Source organism: Crocuta crocuta, unplaced genomic scaffold (genome assembly GCF_008692635.1).
Source record: "Crocuta crocuta isolate KB4526 unplaced genomic scaffold, BGI_CrCroc_1.0 scaffold41, whole genome shotgun sequence".
NCBI lineage: Eukaryota > Metazoa > Chordata > Mammalia > Carnivora > Hyaenidae > Crocuta > Crocuta crocuta.
In genome coordinates, this window is record NW_027529428.1 from 2,649,458 (window position 1) to 2,670,273 (window position 20,816).

Consider the following 20,816-nt stretch of genomic DNA (forward strand, 5'->3'; position numbering starts at 1 on the left):
CAATGGTGCAGGAAGGCAACTTGAAAATAACAGACAGAATGATATCAGACACTGAGAAGGCAGACAGAGCAGGGGAAAGAGATCTTTTGCTGTTAGTNAAAAGAGATACTTTCAAAATGACAAAGATGAACAGATATTACCCACTATGAGAATAATGAAAGATTCAGCTGTGGTGATTTCAGTCCTCCAGGATTTATAATACCCTTGTAAATAATACTAAAAAATGTATTTAACAAGTGGGACTTTGAGGGCTTGAAACTAGATAACAAAAAGCTGGGAGAAAGCTGAAGAAAAGTTATCACAATCAGGTTGAAAAGAATATATATCAAATCACTTTGTGCTTTGAATTTTTCTTTGTAAATCCTTGCTTCATATGGTACTGTGAGATGTATTTTTAATAGTAAATGTACTTATCTACATTTCGTTAGATCATACTAAAGTACTAGTATTTTCTTTCCCTGTGGTATTTGGTTTTCACGACACATTCAATTCAGTAAATTCACTCAACAAAGTTTTTACATTATCAATTGTGCTCAAGATACTCTACTCGACACTGAAAAGAGATACACACTTATAAAGTCCCTGTTTTTTTTTTTATTTTTTTTATTTATTTCTAGGAGAGAGAGAGAGAGACAGCGTGAGCAGGGGAGGGTCAGAGAGAGAGGAAGTCACAGACTGAAACAGGCTCCAGGCTCTGAGCTGGCAGTCAGCACAGAGCCCGAAGCGGGGCTCGAACCCACGAACCGCGAGATCATGACCTAAGCGAAAGTCGGACGCTTAACCGACTAAGCCACCCTGGCGCCCCAGTCCCTGTTTTTTTTTTTTAAATCACTTTTTCTAATTGTGAAAATGAAATATGTACCCAAATGTTCTCAGCACAAAATAGTACAAGAACCATGATAAGTGTAATGGACAATAATAAAGGAAGGAATAAACCTTATTTGATACTCTGAGATGACGTCAAAGAGAGATATTTGGGGGTAACTTGAGAAAAAACTGGGTAAGTAGAAGGTAGGAGGAGACCAGGAGCTAAGATTTAGGGAAAAGAACAGTGAGGCCACGAATAGTAAAGTCATCCTAACACATATCCCTGGAGTACCAAGTTCAGTGGCCAACTTCCAACTGCTAGTATCTTTATCCATTTGCTTGAGTGCTGTTTCTGAAAATGATAGAACACCTTTTCCTAGAGACATGACTGGCCAGAGAACTGGGGAATTAATACCTCCCACAATTGGTATAGAAATAAATGTTCAGCTTCCTTGCCTATGATGAATCTACACTGCCTCTCAGAGTTTTTCCAGAGGAATTAAGCTCTAATTGCCTGCAACAGGAGAGACTCTATAACCCTTTATTGATAATTCTTTCTTTGTTGCTTACTTTTCTCTCTCACTTTTACAGTTTTCTACTGATATTTCCTATACCTTCCAAAAAATTTGAATCCTTGCCCCAAGGCTGTTTAGAGGAGAACTTAAGTAAGAAAATATGAATGTTCAAGAATGAGGAAAAATTCAAAAAGGTGGGGAAGCATGGTCCATAGAGGGAAATCACAGATGATGTGAATACAAAAATAGGTTGTGCCCACTGGTCCATGATTCAATCCCTGCATCTACTAGATCACTAGACAAAAACATCATTCATTAACTAAAGGCAGTGCAAAGACCTAAGGGCAAAGTCAGGATGAAAAATACTTCTTTCTCTTCAAATCCTAAGAAGGGAAATGGCACCCTTTTCTTGACGTATCAGTCAGTGCTGTGCCATTGATATATTCGCAGCAGTTGAGTGACAGAAGATGGAGGGTGTGAGAAGGGGGTGTGTTTGGCATGAGGGTGCTAGGTGGTGTTCTCTTTGGTTTACATTGGATTGTTGGTATGTGTTTTCTAAAGAGAACATATGAACACTTCTTTCATTATTTAATAAAGATACTTTACACAAAAGTTTGAACATAGAAGATCCTCAATAAATATATTCTTAAATCATCTTTTTAAAAATAGTTAATTTTTCTTTCAAGTTCTACCACAATGAACTTTTACTTCTTGAGACCATCTTTGAAGCATCATGGGATCTCTGTATAAGGTAGAACGTAAAAAGGTAGATGTACATTTCCTGTTATGGTTACCTATCCGAAGCATATATATCCTACTTTTTCGTTAGACTTGCATGCTCAAATTTGATTGGCTTTTCCCCCAAAATGTATCTTAGCGTTTGATAAATACTAAATTAACATCTTAGGTCCTTCATACATATGCATTAAAATTAGCATCAAATGATCTGTAGACTTTTTACAAAATGATTGAGGAGCCCATTGATGAAACCTTAGCCCTTCATGGAAATTGGTTTCTTCATGAGTCGCTGTTCTTTTTCNGAGAGGCAGCGTGAGCAAGGGAGGGTCAGAGAGAGAGGGAGATACAGACTCTTAAATAGGCTCCAGACTCTGAGCTGGCAGTCAGACAGAGCCCGACGCAGGGCTCGAACCCACGAACCGCGAGATCATGACCTAAGCGAAAGTCGGACGCTCAACCGACTAAGCCACCCAGGTACCCCAACGAGTCGTTGTTCTTATCTGTGATTTTAAACACCTCGGAAATTTCCACCTCAGAATTTTTAACTTTCTAAGGCAAAGAAAATAAAAACCGTGAAAAGTCTAATCTGAATTAATTTTAAATTCTTACAAAATGAAAGCTTCCTCATCACTGGACTGGAAGCTGCAGGTGTTGGGCAGAATAAGGAACATTTAAAAATGGTGGACTTCAGGAGCGCCTGAGTGGCTCAGTCAGCTAAGCATCCGACTTCAGCTCAGGTCATGATCTCACAATCTGTGGGTTCGAGCCCTTCGTCGGGGTCTGTGCTTACAGCTCAGAGCCTGGAGCCTGCTTTGGATTCTGTGCCTCCTTCTCTCTGTGCCCCTCCTCCACTGGTACTCTGTTTCTGTCTTTCTGTCTCTCAAAAACAAATAATGAAAACATTGTAAGTTTTTTTAAAAATGTTTTAAAAACTGGTGGACTTTAGGGGCGCCTGGGTGGCTCAGTCAGGTAAGCATACGGCTTCAGCTCAGGTCATGATCTTGCGGTTCCCGGGTTCGAGCCCTGCTTTGGGCTCTATGCTGACAGCTCAGAGCCTGGAGCCTGCTTCAAATTCTGTGTCTCCCTCTCTCTGCCCCTCCCCTGCTCACGCTGTCTCTCTCTCTCAGAAATAAATTAAAAATTTAAAAAAATTAAAGAAATTAAAAAAAAATTGGTGGACTTTAAACTCTTCCAGAAATGCTCATATATGGGGGTAGGAAAAGCTTGTTTCAGTTTTAACTTGAAATGTGCAAGTTTGGGGGCGCCTGGGTGGCTGAGTCGGTTAAGCGACCAGCTTCAGCTCAGGTCATGATCTCACGGTTCGTGGGTTCGAGCCCCACGTCAGGCTCTGTGCTGACAGCTAGCTCAGAGCCTGGAGCCTGTTTCAGATTCTGTTTCTCTCTCTCTCTCTCTCTCTCTCTCTCTCTCTCTGACTCCCCCCTGCTCATGCTGTCTCTCTCTCTTAGAAATAAATAAAACATTAAAAATTTTTAAAAATTAAAAAAAAAGAAATGTGCAAGTTTGATGTATAGTAATGACATCTTCAAAAGAAAGACAGGGTCATTGGGAGGAACTCAGAGATCAGCTTCTTTCTATTTCAGAAGTCCTCACCTTTCTCTCCCTCCATTTGGACCGCTCTTAACATCCACTGAGGTCTGTTTTGTATATTTTTTAAATGTTTATTTGAGAGAGAGAGGGAGTGGGGGAGGGGCGGTGAGAGAGGGGGACAGAGGATCTGAAGCAGGCTCTGCACAGACAGGGTCAGCCAATGTGGGGCTCGAACTCACAAAACGTGAGTTCACGAGCAGAGCGGAAGTCCGAAGCTCATATTTTTAAGGCCCTCTCTCTAGAGATGAATGAAATAAAAGAGGCAGTAGCTAGTTGGGCTTCTAGGTAGTGACTTTGCACCTAGTGCCACAAAGGGAGTTGAGTTTGAATTATGTTTACTGATTAGAATTAAAAAGGAAAACACATTTTTTTGCCCTTCCTTCTGAATTTTATTTAATCTTAATGTGCTTCAGAATCAGTTACAGAAGTAACAGAGGAAATACCTTTAGCCCATTTCCTTAATTTTCATTGCTTGAGAAGATCATTAAAACCAAATAGGTAAACAAAAACACTCCACTTTCTCCGTTTGTCACTTTGAAAATGAATTCCGTGGCCACAGCCACAGCTGCTGACACCAAACAGATGTGCTCTGTCAGAGCCTGACTCTGGCACTATAAGTTCAACCTACCCTGAGTTTATTCTCAGGGCATAACAGGAATAAATTGCTACATTTATGATAATTTCTATCCAGAAGGGAAATGATTTTGAATGGAATTGAGTAGAAAATTCACCTTCAGGGACTGACAGAATAGTGACAGCTTTAGACATCAAAGTCAACCCCTATATAAGGGAAGGCAGTTCTTGAACTTAAAAATGGAAGATAATGTGCCTGGGTTCAGTAAACATGCATTTCAGCTTCTTTTTTAATGCAGAGAAAGCTAAAAGTTACACTTCCCGTTGAGTCAATGTTCAAATTCGTGAATGTGTTAATGGTGCTGTGGTTATAGAGGAAAGTGTCCTTGTTCTTAGGATATTCGTGTTGAATTATTTAGGGGTGAAGTGTCATGATGTGTGCACCTTACTTTCAAATGGTTCTGCAAAAAATAAGTCATGTGGAGAGGGACAAAGAGATTAAAGCATGTATTTTATGAGGGCATGNATAGTTTAATAGTTAATGAAATAAGTAAATGACCATAAGCTATTCAAATACCATTCTTCTAACTTCCCTGTACCTTTCTTTTCTTCCATTTTTTAAACAAAATTTGTAGAAAAAGTGCTAATTTTTAAAAAAAAGTAAATAGGTAAATAAAAGTATATTGAATTTCCTCAATTTCTGTCAAATTTTAATCAGAACTGTTCTCTCTTTAAACTACTGATTAAATGTAAATCGTTGCTGATTTTGTTTTTCCTCATTAGCCTTAGAAAAGAATGTCTTTCAGTTCTTAGGACTCTAAATTTCTAGTCTTTCAGCCTTCTGAAAAAGACAATATACAACAAGTGTGATGTTTATCCAATTTCTAATTAAGTTTTGTTTCTGTTGATTTGTATGATTAGTGTCTAAGTCAAAAGAACAGCGTAATGAGATAGGATTATTACAAACATTAAATGAAGCCTTTCTATGACGGAGGAAATAAAAAAGAATTACCTACCCTGATTCTCTTAGAACTGGGTTTCTGGGTGAGCTTCTATCCCACCAATTAATACCCTCTACAAACTTTGATTCCTAAAAATGTATGTGAAAGACATAGGGAGCACCGCTTTATTCCGCCCGCACAGAACAGAGCAGATACGAGATGGCTCTAGAGCCCTATCAGCAACTTCCCAATTTACAGGTTATTTCCCTGGGATTTCCATGGCAGAGGTGGCATGCTTTGCAAGCAGCAGTGGTGACAGCAGCTTCCCAGACTGTCAGCTTTCCATGAAGGCAGAGGTCAATTTAAAACTACAGTGGAGGTAGATCAGTTCTGAGCCTAGAAGTCATTCCTTCATTGTAGCCTAGAACCAATGCCTAACCTTTTCAATAATTCTGTGAGTTTCTGTTTGTTGCTGTAAAACAATGTTCTTCTGATTAATTAGGTCATATTCTATTGTCTGCAACTTTAGCCGGTTCAGTATACCAGTCTTCCTCTTCAGCCATGTAAGATCAACATTACTTGGAATTTCTAAAACACTGCTGAATTTATTTTGAATATTTGGTCTCTTTTTTCCCCTCTGTCTTTCTCCTCTGTCTTTTCAAAGAACCATTTACATTTTATTTAAATAAATATCAGTTTAGCTCCTAAGTATTTTCTCTCCTTCTCTCTTAAGAGACATACTTCCCCTCATGCATTGAGATTAGCTTATCCATCTGATTTGTTATGGCCAATGGAATGGGAGTAGAACATAAGCTACGTATAAGGAGATGTTTGAAGAGCCATTGGCTTGTTCCTTTTTGCTATTTCTACTTTCCCATAATAATGATTTGCCTCCGGCAAAGGATGCTCCCTCAGCTTGGAATCCAGAATGGTGAAGGAAATTTGGGATAGAACCACAGATGATCTATCAGGGCCCCTGGGTGGCTCAGACGGTGATGCGTTTGACTTCAGCTCAGGTCATGGTCTCACAGTTTGTGAGTTTGAGCCCCACATCGGGCTCTGTGCTGACAGCTTGGAGCCTGGAGCCTGCTTCAGATTCTGTCTCCCTCTCTCTCGGCTCCTCCCCCACTTCCGCTCGTGCTCTCTCTCTCTCTCTCAAAAATAAATAAACTTTAAAAAAATTTTTTAATTGGGGCGCCTGGGTGGCTTAGTCGGTTAAACGTCCGACTTTCGCTTAGGTCATGATCTCGCGGTTCGTGGGTTCGGGCCCCGCGTCGGGCTCTGTGCTGACTGCCAGCTCAGAGCCTGGAGCCTGTTTCAGTCTGTGACTTCCTCTCTCTCTGACCCTCCCCTGCTCACACTTTCTCTCTCTCATAAAAATAAATAAAACATTAAAAAAAATTTTTTTTTAATAAAAAAAGCCACAGATGACCTAGATATGAAGGTGATGTAGGCAAATATAAATATTTGTTTTTTTAAACCATTTTGGGGTCGCTATCATAGGTACTATCTTTGGACTTACTCCTCAGTTCTTTCTGCCCCATGTTCTTTAAAATTCCTCTAAGTCCATTTTAATTAAATAATTCAACTTGGAATTTACTATCAATCCTCTTATTCGTAAGTGTGTTTTGAAGGGGTCCACTAGGGACATAATCCGTATCTTTTATTTTGACCAAACAGTATGTACACAGAAAATAAACTATCCATTTCTTTATAAATTATTCTTATTCTAATAAATATATTTGGCAATTATTTTTCTCTGCCTTCTGCTCACCTTTGAATCCTCAGTTTCTGTCCTGATGGTTGACAGAAAATAGATGCTTACTAAATATGTTCAGTGCATGCATGAATACATTAATTTTCCCTAAGATGTGTGACAATTGATAGAATGACAGGATTTCTGCATTCATTTCTTCTAACTTGATCCTCTTATAAAAGTTTTTATGCTGCATTCAATCCCAAATGATGAAAGAAAACAGAGTTATCAGTAAAATGGGATTTAAAATACAGGATTCTCATATTTTTCTTTTAGTTGCTTCAAATCCTTCGTTATGGCCAAATACAACATTACATTGAAGATCTTATTCCCAGTATCCCCCATCAGCTCTCCTTTTTTAAGAAGAAACCTGTAGAAGATTGTGGTGGGTGTTAGGACTCCTTTTGTTTTCTTTTTACCTTCTATCTCCCAATTTTTTGTAGGAAGATGATATGTCATTAATAACAGCAAGTTGATATTCAAGATGTCAAATCTCTCATTTATTTCAGTACTAGAAACATTAAAAAGAAGTGCAGAATGGTGAAACTCAAAACATTGTAGAGCCAAGTAGGACCTAAAAAATGTTGTATTTAGGACATGAAGAGAGAAGGCAATGGTTAGAGAGTGGGACATTTATGAGTTGAGATTCTGGAAGAAGTACAATCTAAGACATTCCTTTTGCGTTATAAGCAACGAGGCTACACCTTCAACTCTGCTTGGAAGTCTCCATGGCTACACATCCAAGTTCATCATTGCCAAGCTTTGCTTTTCACATGGCCTCAGGCCACAACTCAGGCAGATAAGTTTCTGCCACTAAATAATAAGCATCCACTTCCCTCGTGTTTCCAATAACATTCCTCATTTTGTTTCCATCTGAATCCTCGCTGGCAGAGCCTTCAATGTCATAGTCCTTCTAACAATGTGTTCGTGCTGATCTCAGTATTTTCTAAAACAATGTATGTTGTCTCTGCCATTTTCTTCACTTCCTTCTGAGCCCCCAGAAGCAGTATGGCTAATATTTCTATTAACAGTCTTTTCAGGGCCATCTGGTCTCATGTTGCTTTCTTTGAAATTCTTTTAGCCTCCTGCTCACTGCCCAATTCCAAAGCCACTTTCATGTTTTTAGGTCACAGCCCATTCCAGATACCAAAACAGCAAATTCCACTCCTGTTATAAGAAATTATCACAATGTCAGTCACTTAAAAAATATAAATTTATGATGTTACTGCCTTGAAGGTCAGAAGTCTGAAATGTGTTTTAATGAGCTAAAATCAAGGTGTCAGGAAGGCTGCATTTCTTACAGAGGTTCTAGGGGCAAATCCATTCCTTCCTTCTCGAGCTTCTACAGGCTACTGCTCTCCTTGACATGTGGCCTCCTTCTATCTTCAAAGCCAATAAGGACCAGTCAAGTCTTTCTCATATTGTTTCACTCTGACACTTTTAAGGATCCTTGTGATTATATTTGGCTCACCAGATAATGCAAGATAACATCCTTATTTTCAAATCAGATGATTAGAAAACTTAATTTCGTCTACAACCTGAATGGTCTTGTCACGTAACAATGTGTTCACAAGTTCTAGAGATTTAGGGGGACTGATATTCTGCCTACCACAGACATGATGTAAAGATTTAAAAAATTAAAGGCAGGTTTTTTGAAAAGCCTCATCAAATGAAGAGACACACACAATGCACAATCAAAAATGAAGAATAGACAAATCTCTGGATGCAGTAGTCTTGCTATATAAAAATTTATGGCAATAAAATTAAAATTGATAATGAATTGAACAGTTTTCTGTAACTATATAAAATAATCTATGCCAAAAATGACTTCAAAAGAAATAGACAACCTAAATAGACCCATGGAAAAAACCTATTAAAAAACATGTGACACTGGACCTAAAAGGCTTAAATGAACATTACGACAAACTTTCTAAAAACAGATCACTCTCGTGCAGGGTTCAAGTAAAATAAAATAGAGGAACTCATTTACTGACACTATTGAAATGTCAATACTCTTATCTGACAAGGATATTCTGAGAAAGGACCATTGCAGACAACTTTCAAATTTATTGTTTTAAATAAATTATAAACAAAATATTAATAATTTCATCAATGTATTATAAATAATAATAAATCATATTATTTTTTGATAAATAAATCATACAATCAAATCATAATATGAGTTCTTCCCAAAAATTCAAGTGATTTTTCAGGAATTCACGAATGACATTACTCTAGGAATTTTTAGTATAATCTACCACATTAAGCAAATTAAAGCATGACAAACATAATACCATCTCAACAGAAATAGAAAACATAATCTAGAAAGTGAATTGACTTAACTGCTATCTTTCACCTGTAAAGTTTGTCTTCCCAAAACTTATAGTAAATTTCATCCTCAGATATATAAAATATGAGAAACTTTCCTTTTAAGTCCAGTTAAACAGACATGGATGCAAGCTGTTACTGCTTCTATTCAGTAAGATACTAAAAAGTTTAGCCAGAAAAATGACAAGAAAAAAAAAAAAGAAATATATAAAGATTTTGAAGTGTGGCAAACATTGTTGGTTGCTGACCTAATAGGTATTCCTGAACCTTCTTTGTTGCTACAGTTTGCTTTCCTCCAGAGAAAAAAACAGACAAACAAAAAAACCCAAAACCACCATACATGTGTTTGCCCAGCATATGTTGAAGTTAGAGACAGCTTACTGAGAGATTACCTAGAAGGATCACTCTCTTCATTTCTGTTGTTCCAACTACAAATTATAAACACCTATTTCTCAGACTTCATGTTCTTCCCATTTTCTGGAGCATATGATGGCGTTAAACACCTGTTTGGACACTATGATATTAATCCAATTTGTTTTACATCTTACTTCATTACCTCTCTCCATCTGCTGGTTTCTTTTTCCCCTTTCTCCATCACAAAAAATTTTTCCAAGTGTCTCATAGTCCAACCTTTGCATGTCTTTCTTCCACCAGTCTCCTAGCTGGGTGCACCACATTTTTTGCCAAAAATTTTTAATGTTTATTTATTTCTGAGAGACAAAAAGAGACAGAGTGCAAGTGGGGTAGAGGCACAGAGCGAGGGAAACAGAATCCAAAGCAGGCTCCAGGCTCAGAGCTGTCTGCACAGAGCCCAATGTGGGGATCAAACCCACGAACCAGGGGATCATGACCTGAGCTAAAGTCGATGCTTAACCACCCAGGTGCTCCTGCAGCACAAATTTCATGCTGTGTCACCTCTGTGGACAAGACTTTCACATCCGTATCTCCTGCCCTCACCTCACTATGAAAGCCACTCTGGTGCACTAGTCTTAACATAAAATAAGTGCTCTGTTGGAAATCCAGATTTAACCAATCAATCTCATAATCTTATACGGACGATCTACTTCTTGACATCATTTTTCTATGAGTAAATTACCTTAACTCTTACTCTACATGAATTATCATTACTAATAATAGCATGATTTTTATAGATATGCAGACTTAAATCTTGGCTTTGTCCTTGATTTTCTCTTCACTACACTCTACTGCCAAACTTGATTAATCAAATTTTAATTCAACTGTAAAATAGCTTTACAGGGGCGCCTGGGTGGCTCAGTCAGTTAAGTGTCCAACTCCCTCTCTCTCTTTTTTTTAATGTTTATTTATTTTGATGGAGAGAAGGGGGGGTGCACATGCACGCATGAGAGGGGAAGGGGGCAGAGAGACAGAGGGAGACACAGAATCTGAAATGGGCTCCAGACTCTGAACTGCTGGCACAGAGCCCAGCACGGGGTTCAAACTCATTAGCCATGAGATCATGACCTGAGCTGGAAGTCACTTCAAGTGTCCAGCTCTTAATTTCAGCTCAGGTCATGTTGTCATGGTTGTGAGATCAAGCCCTGCATCGGGCTCTGCACTGGGATGGAGCCAGTGGAGAGATTCTCTCTCTCTCTTTCTCCCTCTACCCTTCTCTCTCCCTCTCCCTCTCTCTGTCTCTCTCTTTCTAAACTGTTAGGAACAGTTTATTTTACAGTAATGGATAAAATGAACACTAATTTAAATCTGCATGAAAATGATAACATTTGTATACCTCACTGGAGTAAGCAGCTGAGGCTGAGTAGACCAAGGTGAGGCGCAGCTTACCTGTAACTAATTTTCAGTATTTATTCTCTAAACACACCCACACTCCCCTGTCCCTAAGTTTATGATCATGTGAGCATCTGATAGTGAGTTCCCTTTGGTTCCACGTATGGCCAGCCTCCTCTGTGTATCAAAAATCCACTAATCCTTCAAGACCAGGTTCTTTGACTCTCTGTTGCCAGCAACCTCCTCCATACCTTCAGAGGAATGGCATTCTGTCTGTCTCCTTTGAGCCATCAAATCATTTGCCTCTCACTTATGAGATTTGATTTTCTTTTAATCATCTTTTTAATTTATTTTATTTTTTTTAAAAATTTTAATTTTTTTAAAAATTTATTTCTGAGAGAGAGAGAGCACAAGCAGGGGAGGGTTAGAGAGAGAGGGAGATACAGAACCTGAAGCAGGCTCCAGGCTCTGAGCTGGCTGTCAGCACAGAGCCCGACGCGGGACTTGAACCCACGAACCATGAGATCATGACCTGAGCCGAAGTGAGACGCTCAACCAACTGAGACACCCAGGTGCCCCTTTTTAATTTATTTAAGAACAGGTCTTTCTTACTTACTGGATCAAAATGTAATCTTTCATCTGTGCCTCTCAATAATGCCTTATAAAAATAGTTGAATATTTATTGAATGAGAGTATAAATCCTCAATGAGCATCTAAACTTTCAGGATAAAACACCGCACCTGTGGGACTAAAGTTAATGACTGACTTCTGTTTGGACAATGTTAGTTAAGATAAGGCTGAATGAAATGGGAAGGATATATCTTAGGGGGTCATATAAATTTTCAAGATTATTTTGGCAATATATTCTAAAGATTCACCACCCATAGTTAGATTTCTCTGCAAGCAGCATTTTTCTGATACTATTTCTCGTTGCCCTTCTACACCATCTAAATACCCTGATTTCTAGTATGCCAACACTTTTAGTGTCCTTATTCTCTAAACTGTCCTTCATACCCAGAAGAAGCATGGAGATCATGCTTCATGCATTTGTCTTGCCCTCCTTAAATTGTGTTTTAGAGAATATAGTTACAAAGCAGAGAAAAAACTATTTAATTTTTCCTATGCATTTTACGATCACAAATATTAAACACTAAAGTAAAATATAACACTAAAACCCATGCTTAATTTAAAAAGAAATAGATATTTATTTCTTAATGCATGTGGGGAAATCCAACAGATTTATTTTTTTAATTTTTTAATGTTTATTATTTTTGAGAGAGAGAGAGACAGAGAGCAAGCAGGGGAGGGGCAGAGAGAGAGGGAGACACAGAATTGGAAGCAGGCTCCAGGATCTGAGCTGTCAGCACAGAGCCCCATACAGGGCTTGAACCCACAGACTGTGAGGTCCTGACCTGAGCCCAAGTCGGGTGCCTCACCGACTGAGCCGCCCAGGCACCCCAAAACCCACAGATTCAAAGAACAGTGTGAAGTGCCACAGAAAGAACGCCAGGGTAAAATAATCCCCAATTTAAAACAGTAGTTTCATAAAAATTATTAGTGAGGAAAATTGCATTAACATTAATAACACAGCTGTTGACACCTTACAACATATAATGAGCTGTGTTACTGCACAGAAGCCAGGATGAGTGGAAACCTAATAAGTCCTATCCCTGATAATAAATTAACAACCTATTTTGAATATGCACCCAAAAAATCGACCAACTCAAGCAAAAATGTTTATACTTTTCCCCCCATGGAATTTTCCTGGCAGTAAAATAAACGAAATCATCATTTCGCTCTCCTCTCCTGGCCCAAAGGTCAGCTGTAGGTAAAATGCTGCCATAGGACAGCTTCTGGCTCATTGCTACTGAGAGCGGCATCTGCACCACAGTGGAACTTGTTAGAAATGCAGAATCCCAGGCACACCCAGAACTCCTGAGTCTGAATCCTCATTTGAACAAAATGCCCTGGGAAATCCTCGCACACTAAAGTTTGAGAAGCCCTGTGCTAGTTCATCTCACTTGCTGGTGCTCCCTTTTGATCCACTTCCCTATAGGGTGTTCTCGCCTCAATAAATCACTCTTTGTATGGGACAAGTAGGCAAGTGGCTATTCTACAAGCAGAACAATACATGCATAACCTGCCCTTGCTGCTACTCTCTTCTTCTAACATTGTACCCATCAGTGCCTTCCCTGAGTCATCAAACATGCGGCCCTGATTCACAGCAAACCAGAAGATTTTCATCTCTCTGTGATGTCTCATCCTCTTTTCACTAGAGCACAGAGAAAAGAGAAGGCGATGTTGGCTGCTCTCACTCTTCCTTGCCAACTTTCCTCTCCCCTGCTGTCTTCAGAAATAGGGGCAATTAACGCCCAGGGTGAGTTCAAGAAAGCCCACTACTATTTTCATCCATTTGCAAAATTATCACAGAAACTTCCTACTCTTAACAGAGTCATAGTTGTAGCTTTGAACAAACGCAACTGCTATGCAGAGGTCTGAACTATTACATCTATAGAAATTGTGGAATTTTCAGAGCAAAAGATAGTCCTTTGGTTGTTTATATGAAAGAAGAACACAGATCACGAATTGTGCATGAACACTTCAAGTTCATGTAAAATAATATAACGCTTAACTAGCTATGATTTATTTTCATATATTTGTATTTTTCTGAAAAGAAAATTAACATGCTTTTGATATGGAAGAGTAAGTTTTAAGGAAATCAACCCTCCCACAAAGAACAGTCAAAGAACCTGGCCAAAAAGAAAAAAAAAAACAAAAAACAAATAATGGAAGTATCTGGAGGGATCTGAAGACTAGTGAGTTAACCTGTCTTGGAGGAGAGTTGAAACTCGGAGCAAGTGAACAGACTGAGTGCCTTGTTTTGTTGCAGCTTTACTCTGAGGCCAGCCATAGTTGATGTGATGGTTAAAACTATGATTAAAAAAAAACAAAAAACGAAAAACACCAAAATTTAATCATCTTTTTACCCAGAGGAATCAGAGAAAGGAGCCTTAGGGTAAGCATGACCACTAGAGAGTGATAAAGGAACTCTAGAATGCAGAGAAGCAAATCACTGGCTGACCTCTGAATCATGCATGTGCAGGGGTAACTGAAAGCTTCTAAGACCAGAGGTTTAAATAACTGAACTCAGTACTGAACCACTGTCTACCCCAGTTGCCAAATTTCATCTAAAATCTGAAGGAAAAAAACGATATCAATATTTTGATGATATAACCATCTATATATTGTTGCAATATAATGATATATACAATCCAGATAATCCACACCATAACCTTTATAACATCTAATATATATAATCCAAAATTACTTGAGCAAGGAAAATGCAACCCGTTCTCAAAGGAAAAGACCATTGTCACAAGCTAACTATGAGATGATGCAGGTATTAGAACTACTAGATGAGGACTTTAAAGCCACTATTTGAATTATGATCAATGAGGTAAAAGAAAATGCACTTGTGTCAAATTAAATGATAGAAAATAGCACATAAGTAGGAAGTCTGGAGAAAAAAACAAAAACACTAACCATTGGATTAGTATCTTAAGAACATAAGGATGATAAGGAAATGGTGATCTTGAAAATAAGTCAGGAAAGCACAACAATTGAAGAGAGACGTAACAACTGGAAAAAATTAAAAGAGCCTCTGGGATCTATGGGACACGTTTCAAAAGGTATTATATAGAAGTATTTGTCCCAGAAGAAGAGGGGAGAGAAAATGGCACAGAGCAAGCTATTTGGAGATATAATGGCAGAACTAACTGGCCAATTTGGTGACAGATATACATTTATAGATTCAAAAAGCTTAGCAATCCCCAGATTAGATGAATCCCAAGAATCTATGCCTGGACAAATCATACTCAAACAAAAGCAAAGGGAATTTGTCATGACAAGACAATGCTGCAAGATATAATAAAAGAAGATCTCCAGACTGAAGAGAAATCATGCTGGAGGAAAATTCAGATCTTTAGGAATGAATGAAAAGCATCCACATGGTAATAAATGATTTCACAAATTATTACAAAAGCATGGGCAAACATAAAAGACTATTTTATGCCATAAGTTATTTTAAGTACATGTGACTTTCAAGAAATAATTCAGAGAAGTTTATAACGTATTCAAAGATCTAGAGTGAAACAGTCAATAAAAATTAAAGTTGAATTCTATAAAATATGCAGAAGAGGGTAAGAAAGGAATGAGAAAAAGAGATGACAGATAAACTAAAAGCAACATAATGGTAGACCTAAATCCTGACATAAAAATAATTTTATTAAATGTTTATAGATTAAATTTCCTATAAGAAGGAAGAGATTATCAGAATGAATACAAAAGTAAGATACAACTGTATGCACAGAAAATGTTTAAGCAAACATGTAGAAAATTAGCTGATCCAAGCAAGAAATATAAGAAAGCTAGTGTGTGTGTGTGTGTGTGTGTGTGTGTGTGTGTGTCTGTGTGTGTGTCTGTGTAACTTAAAACAGACTTCAAGACAAAAAGGATTTATCATTGGGGATAACAATAAAAGAGTCAATAGCAGGAAGATATATAATTATAAATGTATAAATGCCCAAGATGCTTCAAAATGTATGAAGCGATTGGCAAAATCAAAAAAGAAACTAACATTTCCACAATCATAGTAGGAAAGTTTAACTTTTAACACATCTCAGCAACTACAGAAAAACATATAGTAGAGGATAAAGAGAATAAGGAGGATTTGATTAACTGAATGAGTAAACAAAAAGTGATATATCCAAATAATAAAATATTATCTGGCCATGAAAGAGGAATGAAATGCCAATACATACTGTAACATGGATGAATCTCAGAAACTTAATAAATGAAAGAAGCTACTATTAAAAGATAGTATTATAGGATTCTATTTAGATGAAATATCCAGATGAGCAAATCCAGAGTCATAAAGTACATTAGCAATTGTTTATTTTCTGAGGAAAATGGAGAGATATGGAGTCAATGGCTAGACAATACTGGGTTTCATTTTGAGATGATAGAAAATGTTCTAAAATTGAGAATAATGATGATTTCACATCCCGGTGTCTATATTAAAGCCAGTGAATTGACACAATGGATAAATTGTATGGTCTGAATTAAACTATATCTTAATAAAGCTGTTTAAAGCAAAAATGATATAGGGAATTTGAATGTTATCAGTCACCTTGACCTTCATGATATTTATTTAAAGAAAGAACGCTACACAATATTTACACAACCTTTTCTTCCCACCACATGCAGGTGCCTAACATCTGCTATGTGTTAGAAGCCAAGATGATTTGGAGACCATTTGAATGAATAAGACACACTCACTGGTTACACAGTGCTGAGAATACACAGCAGTGCTTCTCACTGAAGGATTCTGGATGTTGTGGGGACCATTTCTGGTTGCTATAATGATTACGAGGCGCTTTTAGCATGTAGTGTGCACAGGCTCAAGATCTTGGACATTCCACAGTTCATAGGATACTTCACACATCAAGAAATGTCTCTGCTCCCACATGATTTCCCAAACTCTTACCAGACATTCATGTGGTAAAAACATTTTTGACATCACCTGAGCCTGGACATTAATCAAAACACACAAAGAATTTTCATAGTTTTAATTTACGGTGAATTCTCCAAGAATGCAACTATTATGAAAGTCTAGGGATAATTATACATACTTTTATTTTAGTTTTTGTTTTTGGGACTTGATGAGAGTTCCACATGGTTTCATTAACAATAAAATGTAATGATAAACAGAAAAAAATTCCAAGAAATGGGAACTACTCTTTTAGGATTTGAGTCACCAAAGAAACACACCTGTATTGATTTGCATAGGAAGCTGTCACATTCACAATTATCCTATTTATCGAGCCAGTGCCTATCTTAGTTGTCTTGACATTTAATCATGCTTAATATTTACACATGGAAACTAGTATCATTTTATTATAAATTTTAATTTTCCTCTCATTTTTCCATATATTACAGGTAAGGCATTGTGTTGATTTTTCAAATTATGAGCACAGGTGAATTTCACTTCACGACAGTGAAAGGGGCACGATAAGTGAGTTGTTGAGTCTGAGTACAGATCCACTGACATAGTGAGAAAGCAAGTATACAAATGACTACAAAAGCATGAAACACCCAAATGGAGGAGTGTGCAAGGAAGAGAAGGTATGTTAGTGTCCTATTGCTACTGTAATGAATTCCCACAAATTCGTGGCTTGAAACATCAGAACTTTATTCTCTGGTACTTATGGGGTCCAGAAGTCCAAAATGGGTTTCTCTAGGTTGACACCACAGTGTTGGCAAGGCCATGATTCCTCCAGAGTCTCCAGCAGAGAATTAATATCCTTGCTTTTTCCAGCTTCTAGTGGCTTCTAGAAGCTGGTGGCTACTTGGCTTGTGACCTCTTCCTCCATCTTTAAAACATGTAACTGCAGTCTGTGCTTCTACCATGACTCAGGCTTGTCCTCTAAAGCCTAACTTCCCTTTCCCTCCCTTTTATAAGGACATGTGTGATTACACCGAAGGCCACTTGGATAATCCACAATAATCTCGTTTTATGATCCTTAACTTAATCATAACAGCCAAGTCATCCTGTCATAGAAAATAAAATTCACAGGGTCCAGGGATCAGGGCCTGGACAGTCTTGGAAGGCTTCTTCAGCCACCCACAAAGGGGTACATAAGATCTGCCCTCACGGTGGGCAGTTAAGAAAAGCCTCATGGATTTTTAGTATAAGGCCCGGAAAGCATTTGGCTGGTTAAAAGTCAACAACAACACAATAAGGAAGGGACTAGACAGAGTTTGGAACAGAGGGGTTTTTCCGGAATGAAGAAAGTGAAGGGAAATGTACAGGGAGGCATGAGGAAGAATGTCAGGTTTGAGTAGGAAGGCAGGGAGCTCATTACTGCAGCTTAGACAAAATGGACGGGGGAGGGATCACATACAACTCTGTCTGAGAAACGCAATGAAATTTAGTAGTTGGTTTTTGCTGTAGACAATGGTGAATTATTGAGGAATGTTAAGCAAGGCAGTCATAACAATCATACCAGAAAGAGCACTCAGATGCAGGTTACTTAGGCAGGAGACCAGTAAGCTACTGGATAGTAATATAGGCTAGAGATAATGAGGACTCAAATAATAACCTCTAAGAGCACCATCCCCTCCCCCATTTCTATTTGCAAATAATCATCTTATTTACAACCCTGTGTCTTTTAATGACAGCCCATAAATTGTGGAGTTTTCTTTTTTAAACTCATTATCTCAGAATTTTAATATGCTGAGGGTCACATACCAGGTCACACAATCTCTGAAGACAGTCAAAGAGCAGTAACAAGCAATTCTCAGGAACCTCTGGGAAAATAAAAATAAATCTCAGTCACAGAAAGATCCACATTGCTGAACCTTTGCCCTACTTGATGGGAAATCACCTTTGAGAAACTTTCATTTCAGTGCTAAAAGCCCAAAGTCGGGGAGGGGGGACACTTTTTATATCATTGTAGTTTTAAATGTTGCACTATTTTGCCACTCAGAAAGTAAGAAAAAAGAAAATCTACACGCAACATTCCTATTAATAGCATCCAAGAACTAAGGATGCCTGGGTAGCTCAGCTGAATGAGCATCAGAGGCTTGATTTTGGCTCAGGTCATGATCCGAGGGACATAGGTTCAAGTCCTGAATTGGACTGTGTGAACCCCATGTTTGGCTCTGTACTAAGTGTAAAGCCTGCTTGGGATTCTCTCTCTCTGTCTCTCTGTCTCTCTCTCTCCTCTCTCTGTCTCTCTCTTTTCTCTCTCTCTCTCTGCCCCTCTCCACCACTCTGTTTCTTTCTTTTTAACAACAACAACAAAAAAGCATCCAAGAATTAAAATATGACTGCATTTGAAAATGTTTCCAGAGGCCTTTTCTCCTATCCCCCCTGTGAGAAAATTAAGGGTAAACGTCAGAAAATATGTTTTTGGCAGGCAAATGTTTCATTCACTCTACATGATGTTAAAAAACACACTTCTGAGTCTTTATAAAGTACAAGTAAGCTCCTATAGCCCCTTTATTCATCCATGAAGTTAGAATAGTAGAAATGCTTTCTACTCTCTTTAAAGGGTCTAAACCTTTACCACTGGACCATAGGGGATCATAATTAACATTCTCAAATATCGCTCACTATCATTGGAATGTCACTTAATATCAACAAACAACACAGGCCTCCTCACAAATCTTCTCCCTTCTTTCCTTCCTCCTCTTCCTCCTTCGTCCTTTTCCTTCCTTCACTTTGTGTCCTTTCCCTCAAATTCATTTTTAATCGAACTAATAAAATTAAATATCAGGTTTAACCTTCAGTGACTCTACCAAAAAAGGGGCTGGTGTGCTTATGATGTTCAGCCTTAACGGTTTCTGGACTCCATTCATCCTGTAAGAGATCATAGAGCTAAAAGAGGAACAGACTTCAAAGTCTGCCCACAGTCAAGTCCAAAATGTTGCAGCTGGGGACTGTACTAGCAGAAAGAAAGTATCTTTTTGTGACTTGTAATCATATCTTCTTTTACCTTCTTAGAGATTCTGATAAGCAAGTCTTTCCTTAATCTTTTTCAGAAAAAGAAAAACAATATAGATCAGATAGGTATATCAAAAGAGCAAACAAGTAAGAGATGAATAACAGGGGACTCGGATATTATGTGTTCTCCTCTCTATATACTTTTATACCAGCCGGTCACTGGAAAGAGTCAGAAATTTTCATGTAAGCCCCATGGAAGGGAGTTTCTTGAGGATGTACCTTAATGGGGATTTTACTTCAAAGGAGACTGCTTCAGGTTAGGGACATAGTAAATAACTACTTTATACCGGTCAATTCCATGGGAAAAACAAGGAAACAAAAACATTTCCAAGATTCAAGCTCCAGATGTCATATTTCCATTACTAAATATGGCAGATTAGATGTTTACAAAAGCCACTCACAGTTCATTACAATTACAAATTTTAGATTAAAAGAATATTACATTCAGCTAATTGACAAGATATCATGAATTTAGAGGTAAGAGAAATTTGGGTCAGTGTTTGATCTAGGAGATGTGTCCATCCCAGGTAGATGAGAACTTAAGTTTTAATAATACCATCTGTTATTTTGGTTTATCTAGAAATAAAACCGGGATAAAACAGGGTGCAGTAATAGTTCTGAGATCCCAAATAAATCTCGGCCTTACCAAGTGAGACAACTTTTTAAAAGGCCAAATAAGACAGTTAGGGTAGGGGCAGCCCAGGCAGCCCACATAGGGAGATAGTATGGATGTAAAGTATTTAATAGGTTAATCTAGTCCTAAGAAAGATATTCCATTTGTCTTTTGTTCCTGGGAAAAAATCTCTAGGTTTGATAAAGATGTCTTTGTTTACCTGATGTTCTTGGATCATACCAGATAGTCCACATTAATGGTGTGATTTATGTGGACAGCTTTAACCCATGCAGAATCAACCTGACTCTTAAAGGAGCTAGAAACTAAGTCAGACACACAGATAGTGAGTCATGTCTATATGCCTGACCCTCAGTAGAAACTTTGGACCTTAAGGCTCCAGGATATTTCTCTAGTTGGCAATATTCCATGCATACTGCCACATACCACGGCTGGAAGTAAGGGTTGTCTGCGTGACTCCAGCAGGAGAAAGCAACTGAAGGTGATGTAAGTGCCCCCCAAATTTCACATGCCTATGTTTGTGTCTGCTCTGGTAGAACCAAGTAAAAGAAATTCATTTTCTGAGAATTACTAACCAATGCCTACATAAATTTCGAGTTGAGGCCAG